Genomic DNA, 10,979 nt, shown 5'->3' on the forward strand with positions numbered 1-10,979 from the left:
TTTAAAGAAAAAAAAAAAACTTCTGAAATATCAAAAATATCTCATCACAGTTACTCCACAACTATACTCTCGTAAATGTGGAGAAAGTCAAATCAATTTAGAACAAACCACTCTAACCAAACAGAAACATTTAGCAATGAACAGGTCTATAGTCATCTCCCTTACAAGTGAAAAACAGAAACCCTTCATAGTGAGAAAAACCGTGGTCTCACTGATTTTAACTCCCTGAATAAGCATTCTTCCATTCCCAGTATATTTGTGGCTAGGGAAGACCAGAGGTATTTAGTGAGTGAGGTAAAATATAACACAGAGGATGAATAAGCATGCACTAATTGGCTTATCAAAGTGCAGCTCTGCTAACAGAGTAGCTAATCTTAACCCAGTGGACTAATCTGATGCCATTCCATGGGATTTGCTTCAGTCTTTCTACAGAAGTGTCATCAACTATATATCAACTATCAAGTACTACTGAAGTCTTTGTGTTAGTTCTCCTATAACATCACTTAGAGGCCAGAACTAGTTGTGTAGGAACCCACATATGTACGCAATAAGAAAGCATCTGTCTTTAATAACTTACAATTTAACTAAGGCAGACAAGGGGGACTTGGTAAGAAATCTCTTCAGTGACACAGTAGAAAGAGATTTCTTGAATATTCATACCAGAACATGTGAAAGATGGAAGAAAACATCTATTTAGCCAATGTGAACACAGAACAATGTGAACAGAACAATGTCTGACACAGACAGCACAAGATATTCAAGTGACTCACTAGGAGGAAGAAAAAAATATAGAGAGAGAAATTTGGATCAAATTTCTTTTTTGCCATGATAACATCTGTTATCTGTGGTCTTTCCACTGTAATTTCAGCAGCAGCCCCCCCAGGATCAACCATGTCCAGTAGCTTTCAGGTGGAGCTATAACACAGAGGGCAAGCAGGAAACAGATTTTTACTCTACATGCCCTACCCCTGCGGCACTCCTGAGAAGACAGCATCTATATTTATGTTATTGTAGTTCTCCCTGAACTCGCAAGTTACATCCTATTCCCAATGGAAATTTAACCACTGATTTTATGAAATATAGGATCAGCCACAGAGCATCTCATCTCTACGTAATCTAAAAAGAAGCCCTGTAGACAGGTTTTCAAACATAGAGCTTGCATGTCCTTGTCAGTAAGAGGCCTTATAAATCCAGTAACTGCTTACTTTCACGCATCCCTCAAACAGGGAAGAGAATTCAGGTAGCAGGGTGGTAGGAACAGTTTTATTCACCTACTGGAAAAGCTCAATATTATAGAATCACAGAATCACTGAGGAAGGAAGGAACCTCTGATGATCATCTAGACCAAGGCCCCCTGCTCAAAGCAGGGTCACTTACAGCAGGTTGTTCAGGGACATGTCCAGCCGGGTTTTGAACATCTCCAGGCTCGGAGACTCCACAGCCAATGTGGGTTGTGCATTTGCAGGTGCATCCCATCAAGTTCCATGGACTTATGTATGTTCAGTTTATTTAAATGTTCCCTAACCTGATCCTCCTCCATCAAGGCTTTCCTTGCTCTGCACTTTCCCACTGGTCTCAGGGACACGGGATTCCCAAAGGACAATCTTACCAGTAAAGACCAAGGTGAAGAAGGCATAGAGTACCTCAGCCTTTTCCACACCCTTTGCTGCTATTATATCCAATACACTGTCACCATGAGATTTCTCCCTGAGATCTTTCTCTTAAGAAATCGATCACTTCACAAGAAAAGCTCACACTAGAAAAAGCAGTCAAGCCATTCAGTAAGGCCTAGAGGAATTTCTGCAGGACAGTACAAACTGTATCTTTACTTTTAAGTGAAACTTGCTACAGAGTGCTTAGCTGCTGCATCACTTTGCTTTACAACATTTTTCCTCACCAAGTGCTAGGGTCTTTTCAGCTGCTTTGTCCTGTCCTGTCTCAGTGGAGTAGTCTGTTGCTCATATCCTTGACCTGGCCTCTCACTGATCCTCCTAGCTTGCAGGATGTTGTCAGTGACTAATGACTATAGCAGTGCAGTGAGAAAACAACAGGGAGGGGAAACATGATGAGACCACCAGTCAATCCCACACCAAAAGAAAGCACATTTGAAATAGTGCAGCTCCTCTGATCTTTGTTATTAGAACTCCCTACCAAAAAAAAAAAAAAAAAAAAAAAAAAAAAAAAAAAAAAACTTGCACACCTCTTCAGCACATTTCCTGCTAAATTTCCTAAATTTCATATTAAATTGCTCTGAACCATTCCAGCCACCTTCTCCTCATGAATGTTTTGCTTCTGGGATTTTGTTCTCTTTTCTTTGGTGAAACTAATGCTAATGATACATGCCTGACTGATAGTCAGAGACTACATACCCTTTTGTGCAGGCTCCTGTTACACACATGGCAAATATCAGAACCACGTTTCCTCCATCCTAACTCATCAATACACTCATCTATAACATCAGGAGCACTTGTGATGGCACAGGGTCATTTAGGCTTCCCCGTCCTCACTGAAATGATTGTCCAGCTGAAGTTTGTCAAAAATTATAGCAAAAGTCTAACTGAATTCTAGAGGTTTTGTTAAAGAGGACCTTGTCAAATACAAATTATACAGGCTCCTCTTCATAAATGGAGCCTAAATGGAGCCAGATTTCATAACTTTGTAAAAACAAATATTGCAAAGTAACAGGCCTTTGCTTCCATCTATCTGCATCATGCTTTCAAGAAGTAAAAAAGAAAAATCAAAAGGAAAGAGAAAAACTCCTAAAGTCAACTATAGAGTTTGGTAAACAGAATTTTCTGGTTCTGCAGTCAAAATAATAAAAAAAAAATCAGATGGTGGGAAAGAAAAGAATTAGGTGAGTTCAAGCCATCAAATATTTATTTGGATTGATCAGAAATGTTTTAGTCACCCCAAACAGATGTTCTGTTTTATCTGCCATTCCATCCTTTAACTTAAACTTTTACTCTTTTAATCTAGGTCAGTTTTTAACCAAAAACATCAAACATAAAAACTCAGTGTGAGAAGTCAAAGTCATGCCAACCAATAATCACAAAATACAGTCCCATGGACACCCCCCTCAGTAGCATGGCCAGCTCAGGCAGGTGCCTGCTGCAGTTCCACCTATGGTTATTTCTTCTGGCTCTCATATCAGTTCCCTGATCCACTGAACTTGCTTTTTCTTTTCTTTATTACTTTTTTTTTCTCCCCTCCCTACCTACACCGTCACTGTTTCTCAGAAATCTGTCCATGGAATCAAGGCTTTGGCTCTGGCAAAACACTGTTTCTGTAGAAATATATTGTCTTCTGAAAAGACATTACCGAGCTCTGCTTGTTTGATTTACACCAAGTTGAGCACTTCTGTATAGAACATCATACCACATCAGTTTTTACACCACCTCTTATTCTGATCTTTCTCCCTCTTCTACTTGTCATCATCTATAGGCTGCATGATATGTTCTCCAGGAAAAAAGTTTTCTTCATTACTTGTTTCATAAGTACATGTTCCCCAAGAAGGATTCCCTAAAACATCTTTTCAGAAATAGTAGAATACTATACTCCTTCGCAAAATGTGAAGTTACAGGAACAGAAAAAAGCAAACAATCTTTGGTCCCACATATTTCAGTTTCCCCAAATCATGCCAGAATTCTCTACCTCTTCTTCATGTGAAGTCTTTTGATACCCCAACACTCTGTTAAGCCAGGCTTCAGTAAATCTTTCCTCATGTATTTTATTTTCCACAAGACTGTTCATGGGTTAGGTCAGGATATGGAAGATAATCCCTTCTAGCCCTTTTCCTTACAATCATTATGAACATTAGTCTTAACAAGGCAACCATGGTAATTAATTCTCCTTAATTACAGTGTCACAGATGCGGGGAGGGAGAGGTGCAGATCACAACAGTCCTAGGAACAATCAGCACTTTCAGGGGCTCATCTCTTTCCATCTGTTTATTCATTTTTATATTTTCTTACAAAACAGTTTTAATGACAGTTTTGAAACTGAGCCTTTGTTTTAACCTCAGAGAATGATGGCTACACCAGTAAGGTAGTTCACATGAAACAGCCCCTTTCTTCAGGATTTTCAGCTACCTCCATTTTTGAAGTTTCACCTCCTAAGAGCTTTACCAGATAAGAAAAAGGGGCATAGATGAGCCTACTCATTGTATAAGCTCCTATAAATCAGTCCCAATAAATAATATTCCCTTTTGGCTTAGAAATTTGTCCAATTTAATCAATCTCTCAAATCAGGCTGATGCGTTAAATTGATCTTTTTCACTTCTAATATTTTCTCTGTCATCATCCTCTGCTTTTCTTCTGCCCTTTTCTGTCATCTCATCGTACAACAAGCCAGAAACATATTTTTCTTTACAAGAAAAAAAAATCCATTCTATGATATCTCTGCATTTAAAATGGTTTTTATAAAAAAGGAGAGAGCAAACCTTGAATGAAGCACATATTGACAGTGAAGTGCAGCTAAGCCATGTATTGCATGCTGCTAGTTTTCTATAAGGCATCAGACATTAAAGCTGAACTTTTGCCTGGATCCTGTCATTTGAGCTAATCTATTTCTTCTAGGAAACATGTTGGCAGTGGCAGGTGAGGGTCTTTATGGTCTAACTGAAATAACAATATCCCCAGCAAGGCTTTAGAGAAAAGCCAAGTATTGACCACAAGAAAAAGGAGAGAAATAGCAGATTTTAAGAGCTGACAGGAAACTCAATTTCCCTTACCACTTAGTTCTGTATATGAAAAGGTCAGAACCACACTGCAGCATTGTTCGGAGCCTTTTATACAAAAAAAATAAACTGCTCTGTTTTTTCCCTCCCTGGAAGCATTTCAGCTCATTGTTGTAGGTAGATGAAAAATTTGCTTGCATTTTTACTAGGAGTCTCCTTCTGTTTTATCTAAATGGTCTTTGACAGGGCCACCCATTATGGGATAGCCTTCTGCAGCTGACAACAAAAGGGGACACATATGAAGTAACTGGACCAAATCCTAATGTAATCCAAATAGATCTTTTGTTCTGGCTCATTTAAGCATCACCGAAGCCTATAACATGACGAGAGGCCCTTATTTTTTCCCTTGTGGCAGGGAGTGCCTTACTTATTTTAAATTAATCTTAGACTAGTTAATGTTTGTCTATGACTCCAAAAATACAGATTATTTTCATATAATATTAATAAAATTCCATGTATTATTCTCTGTAGTAGAACAATTTCCTCCTTTTACTATATTTAAGTCATTAGTTATATGCCCAGCTGCAGTAAAATCAACTAAAATGAAATTCTACTCATATGCAGAGGGCAGATTGTACAGTAACAGTCTGCAGGGTCTGTATGCAAAGCAACTGTACTTTTGTCAGTAACAGTTCTGGAAAGGAGCAAAGAATTATCCAAAACTGCCTTGTAAAACTGCAGAAAAAATTTCTTTGATCCAGGTCTCCCATCTTCTCTCTCTTTTTTTTTTTTTGGGGGGGGGGGAGGTGTTTTTTTTTAATTCAGTCTGCTATTTCCCTTCCCATTTTTTCATATCAGATTAGCTTTTGTTTAAAGGTATAAATGTGAATCTCCTTATAAAGAAATTAGTTATGTACACAAAATAGTTATGCAGATACATAATACAAATGTTTGTCTTTTTGTGTGGCAAAATTGGACCTATTTAGTTTGATGCATAATTTTGTTTCACAATGCAGAGGGAATTGAACAGTAGCAATCATCAGCCAGGTTCAGAATAACACATTTCAGAGCAAGCCTGTTGGCCACCATTCCCCTGACTGAGGGTCCTATTTACCAGAACCCCTGTTCCTCACGTTTCTCCAGGCTTTCCACTGCCTTTCTACTTAAGAGACACCTGCTAGGAAAGCCCGTCTTCATACTTCATCTGTTCCAGATCTTTCACAGTTGTTGAAGTGTAGCATCTAAACACTTCCCTGACGGGCCCAGTTATTAGTCCCACAAGTTACAAACAAATACCAGTGCAAAAGAGATTCTTCCAGAACTGGGTTGTCTGCCTTTTGAAGCAGCAATCTAATTACAAAAATATAGAAAGATTTGTTACAATCAGGAAGAACACCACAATTTTACTGCAGCGCATACACCAATTTTCATTGTTGTTTTCATTCTGTCTAGCTACACACTCAAGTTCTTCTCACAGGTTGGTTTTTTTTTTGGTATATGATGGTACATGAGTGACCAAGGAAAAAAAAGGCTTATATTGGTACTGTTATGTGGGGCATCTTTCATGGATAGAGAATGATACAATTTAAGCTTGGACTACTGTCACTAGTCTATGGCCTTCTATGTGAAGAATGAATGAAATAAAGCTTAAAAACTCTTACATCTCAAAAAGGCTTCTTAATTAAAATATTTCATCTCATATGCATTTTAGAATGAAAAAAATGTTTTTTTCTCAACCTAATGATGTTTTGTTTCCATATCTGAATTAAATTCAAAGCATATCAAGAAACAGGTCCTGAAATGTACATTATAGAGTACATTTAGATAGCGCCAGCTGAAGAAAACCAAATACACAGCACAATAGGCTCCAAGTTTTATGTAACTTCACCAGAATGTTTGCCTTGGACAATTTCTTATTATGGCAGTTTGTTTTCAGCTAAACAAACATGCACAGGTTAGGATACAACTGAACGCTAAAGGTTCAGTTGTACCCCTGTAATATCGTGAATTTGTGCGAGTCAAAGTCACAGCTAAAGGACAAGCCCCTCTTCTTGTATGGCAAAGGTACCAGCATGCAGAATCCGTATTAAACAGAGCCATTTTTGCTTGTCCTCAATCTGCTAGGCAAGAAGTTCTAAGTATAATGCACCTTGTTGACTGAAGTGTTTCTTGAGAACTATTGTTCCTCCAGCAGCTTGCCTCAGAACTCTCTCTGATCACACTATCCGAATTTTGATACAATTTTTGCTTCTTCTTGTACCTTATTTTTACCTACTAGATCCAAAATAGCCAAGCAGAGGTTTCCTTTTCTACTCCTTTTGTTGTTTATGCTGTACATTACCCAAAAGCACTTAAACAAAAATTCATCTTTTCTTGCTGTTTGTAGAGGATGAAAATGGCATTAATTTCCACTAGAATCTTTTAATTGTGACTTATTTGGGAAATCCATCCTCTCTTTGCCCAATTTTGAAGAAACATGCATAGGCCATTAAGCAGTTAGTTAGTCATAAATATTTGACTATTGAAAAATGCCACCCATTTTGCAGGCTTCCTGCATGCACTGACATGTGGCATTTGAAATTGTATTCCAGGGATGCACTAATTATGCACTGCAGCAGCTGCCATAGGTCCAGTAGTGCCAGCTCTTCAGAATAGGTTTTGCTATCTGAATCATGGATATAGAAGCTCTGAGAGCAGTGGGCCTACAGTCCAAGTAGGGTACAACCATTGTTTTTTATTCCAGTCCTAATGCGGGATGCTCTTAAATCCGGATTTAGTCATGTTGGCATTTCCACATTGACAAGAGCTTCACTTCAGTATGCTTCATTCAAAAATTTTTCAGAAGTTCTTAATGTTCCTATTTTTATGTCAGAATTTTCAGGTATGCTACTCAATAAGAAAAGGACAACACCACAGAAGACAAAGTCCCTGCCCTTGCAGAAGGGTACTGTGTTACGTGACAATTCAAGAGGAAAGTAGTAACCATACAGAAAGAGCACTATTACGAGGAATTGAAGCTGCTTGTGTTTTAAGGCACAGATAAAAGAGAAAGGAATAGGATAGGAATAAGGAAAACTGGCAGAGCAACAGAATTGCTTAATAGAATAGTATGTGGGTGGAAGACACTTCTGGTTTTAACTGAAGTGCTAAGTTTGAATAAGATGGAAGGAATAGAAGATGATCATTACACACAGTATCTTGCAGGCATCAAAACAGCTACATTAAACGAATTACACACAAAATGTTTGAGGTGAAATATGCCTTGGAGACAAATACAGTCAATTGTATTCTTTATACATCTACCTTATACTGTAATCCTCCTACAGGGTGCCGTCATCTGCAATGAGAGGGACCTAGGTAGAGGCCCTCGTACATAGCAATCAGAAGGTTTCAGAATATAGAGCTCTAAACATAAATTTCCAGAGTTCCCAAGCACTTTCCTTTTAGAGTCCACATTGAATTCCTAAGTCCTGAATATGTGCCTAAAAGAAGGAAAGATTTACTACAGAAAAAGGAGAAAAAAATCACATTGTAAGAATGAAAAATGAATCCCAACTTTGTCAGTGGTCTGCTGTCTCCGTAATCCACACACCAATAACAAGATCCTGTCCCTGCTCTGCTCCTACCTCCCCTTTCCAGCACTCGCTGTGCTCAGGAGCCCCTCTCCAGAGTAGGACCCTTACCTCTGATAGCATCACACCCACGACACCTCTTTTAAGAAAGGGTTCCTATTTCCAAGACATAGTTTCTAGTACTCCTTAGCAAGTGCTTTCCGTTAGGAAATACAAGCATTTAAAAGAAAGGCTTGCTGACTCTTAACTGCGACAAGGCATAAGAAAAGAAAAAAAAGAGAGAGATTACATTGTAACAGCTAATCTACAATTATCTGCATTTGCCTAAACCTTTTGTTCACATAGCTCATTCACGCTTCTCCTGCGAATGGATCTTTTCTCCCATAAACACTTGTCTCATGGGGCCAACTCCTCCTGTCTTTCAGCTCTGTTACCATGGATGTCTTGACTCAAGTCATATGTGCTTAGGCAAGTGGAAAGTGGAAAGATTAAGCTTCACAAATAGCTAGGAGTAGAGACCTCCTCATTATTCAGATATTCAGGTTGCAACGTTTGTTTTTATGAGCATGAACATCTAAGAGCCAGGAGCTGAACAACATTTTCTTTGAAAAGAATAAGTATTTAGGCCCTAATCCAAAAAAGCACTTAAGGACATATATAACTTCAATCATGTCAACCTCAATGGGATTACACGCAAATATTTTGCTGGATTTGGGTGTCTGTGGACTAACTTTATATATTATCAGTATTGAAGAACTGATCTAATTACTTCATGTTAATTATAAAAAGTTTCTAACACAGACACTTCTGCTTTTTAAGCAGGCAGGTAAGGACTTGTCAGTATAATAATTTATGCTGAACCATTTAAGACAGACAGACAATAATCCTGCAACAGATTTTCTTTGGTACTAGAGTTGGGCAGAAAACTGTTTACCACACATCTAGAGTTTGAGATTTCCAAAATTTCCTCAACAAAAAGCCAATTTCTGACACGTATAAACTAAAAAATTGGACAAAGACAACTGTCCAAATAATCTGACCACTTCAGTTCAAATATTTAAACCTGAAGTTTTCAAAAAATCAGATCAGCTAAAATTTTGAAACCAAAGCAATGGTTATCATTTTGATGCATTATGACAGGATTTCTTCTTAAGGATTTCAACTCTTTATAAATCATGTTTAGGAAAAAAAAGACCAATTCAATCTGAAAAATATTTAGCTTTAATGAATTGGTATCCTCTAGTGAAAATATTTTGTCAGATGAATTACTGACTTCCTGCAGCCAACATCCTGAAATGAAAAAAGTAATGATTTAACATTAAAATTGAATGGTGAGCAGAAACAAAGTGTACACACAAATACAGTTTTTGTTGTTTTCTGGGCAACTGCAACACAGGAAAATCAAGGGTTACACCTACACTGTTAGAATATGTATCCTGGAAAGTAATCTATAAACCCAGACCACAGTCTAAATGGTGCATGGTCATTATCAGTAACACCAGTCCTTTACAGCGTGGATTGGCTGCATCTGTATTTCATAACTCCAAGCCCAGGCCTCGCTGGGATCACATGTGGCACCCCTGTCATTTTTTTAATTTGACATACCCCAAGTAACAGAAGACCTGCAGCACAGCCTGCCAGGGTATTTTCTTTATAGCATGAGGGCACATGCCTCTGAGGGCACAGGCTTGATGACACAGTGTTGGCAGACTGTGAAAGGCTCACGGAGACAAATCTAGCACTATCATAGCTGCATTAGATATCACATATGTATTAGAGGGAGGGGTCCCTGGAGGTAACTATCCTATGAGACACCGGGGTTCACATCAAAAGGAACTAGCTAGCATGTTCTAAAAGCAGGCCAGGGAGCAAACCACATATAGCATTCGGGACTTTGGAGAGAAACAAGGGAGGTAAGTTATTTAGTAATGTAGGTACCTATACGGTCTAAGGACAGTCAGAGATTTTAACGAAGACTGTACCACTTTTAAATAAACCAAATTTTTTGCTTCTCCTGAAGAAATCCTTCAACTGACTGACACAGACAGCTCCACATAATTCCTTCCAAATCAGCAGCCCTTCCTCCTCCACCAGAAAAAGAGCTTGGTAGGCTCTGATTACATCACTGATTGCATTTTCTCATCAGCTCTACCTACACCTTTTTCTGAGACTTCTCAAAAAGTAAATGAGAAATTTTGAATGGATCTGTCATTCCCTTACAGAGCATACACATGGACCAATAGTTTAGAAGTAGGCTGTTTCGCTAATTTATCTACAAATTCTGAATGGTCTAACAATTAACATTTCTAAACAAACAACACTGCAAAAATGAATTTAGAAACCAAAGAAAGCATATAGAATAAGAAAGGTCTTATAAAATATTTATAATTTTTGTTTCCTGTAAGTCTTCTATAAAACAAGACAGGTTAATTAAAACTATGAATCAATTCCCACAGACAAATGGATGGAAAGGAGAACAAAAAAAGCACAGTCTTCTTCTCTGGATTTATTAGGTGTCTGAATGTTTCCAGCAGATATAATTTTACACTTGCAATTATACAGGACCACACAATAGGCAGAAACATCCCTAAGAGAACCTCAGCTGATCCACCACAGAACTGGAAGCACTGTTGGCATGACAGTCCAGTGCTACTCCCTGACTCCTGAAGCTCTCCCATTTCAGGTGACCTGAACCAACAGCAACTGAAAATCCACAGACGCTTCTAGAAATG

This window comes from Apteryx mantelli, chromosome 7 (genome assembly GCF_036417845.1).
Source record: "Apteryx mantelli isolate bAptMan1 chromosome 7, bAptMan1.hap1, whole genome shotgun sequence".
Taxonomy (NCBI): domain Eukaryota; kingdom Metazoa; phylum Chordata; class Aves; order Apterygiformes; family Apterygidae; genus Apteryx; species Apteryx mantelli.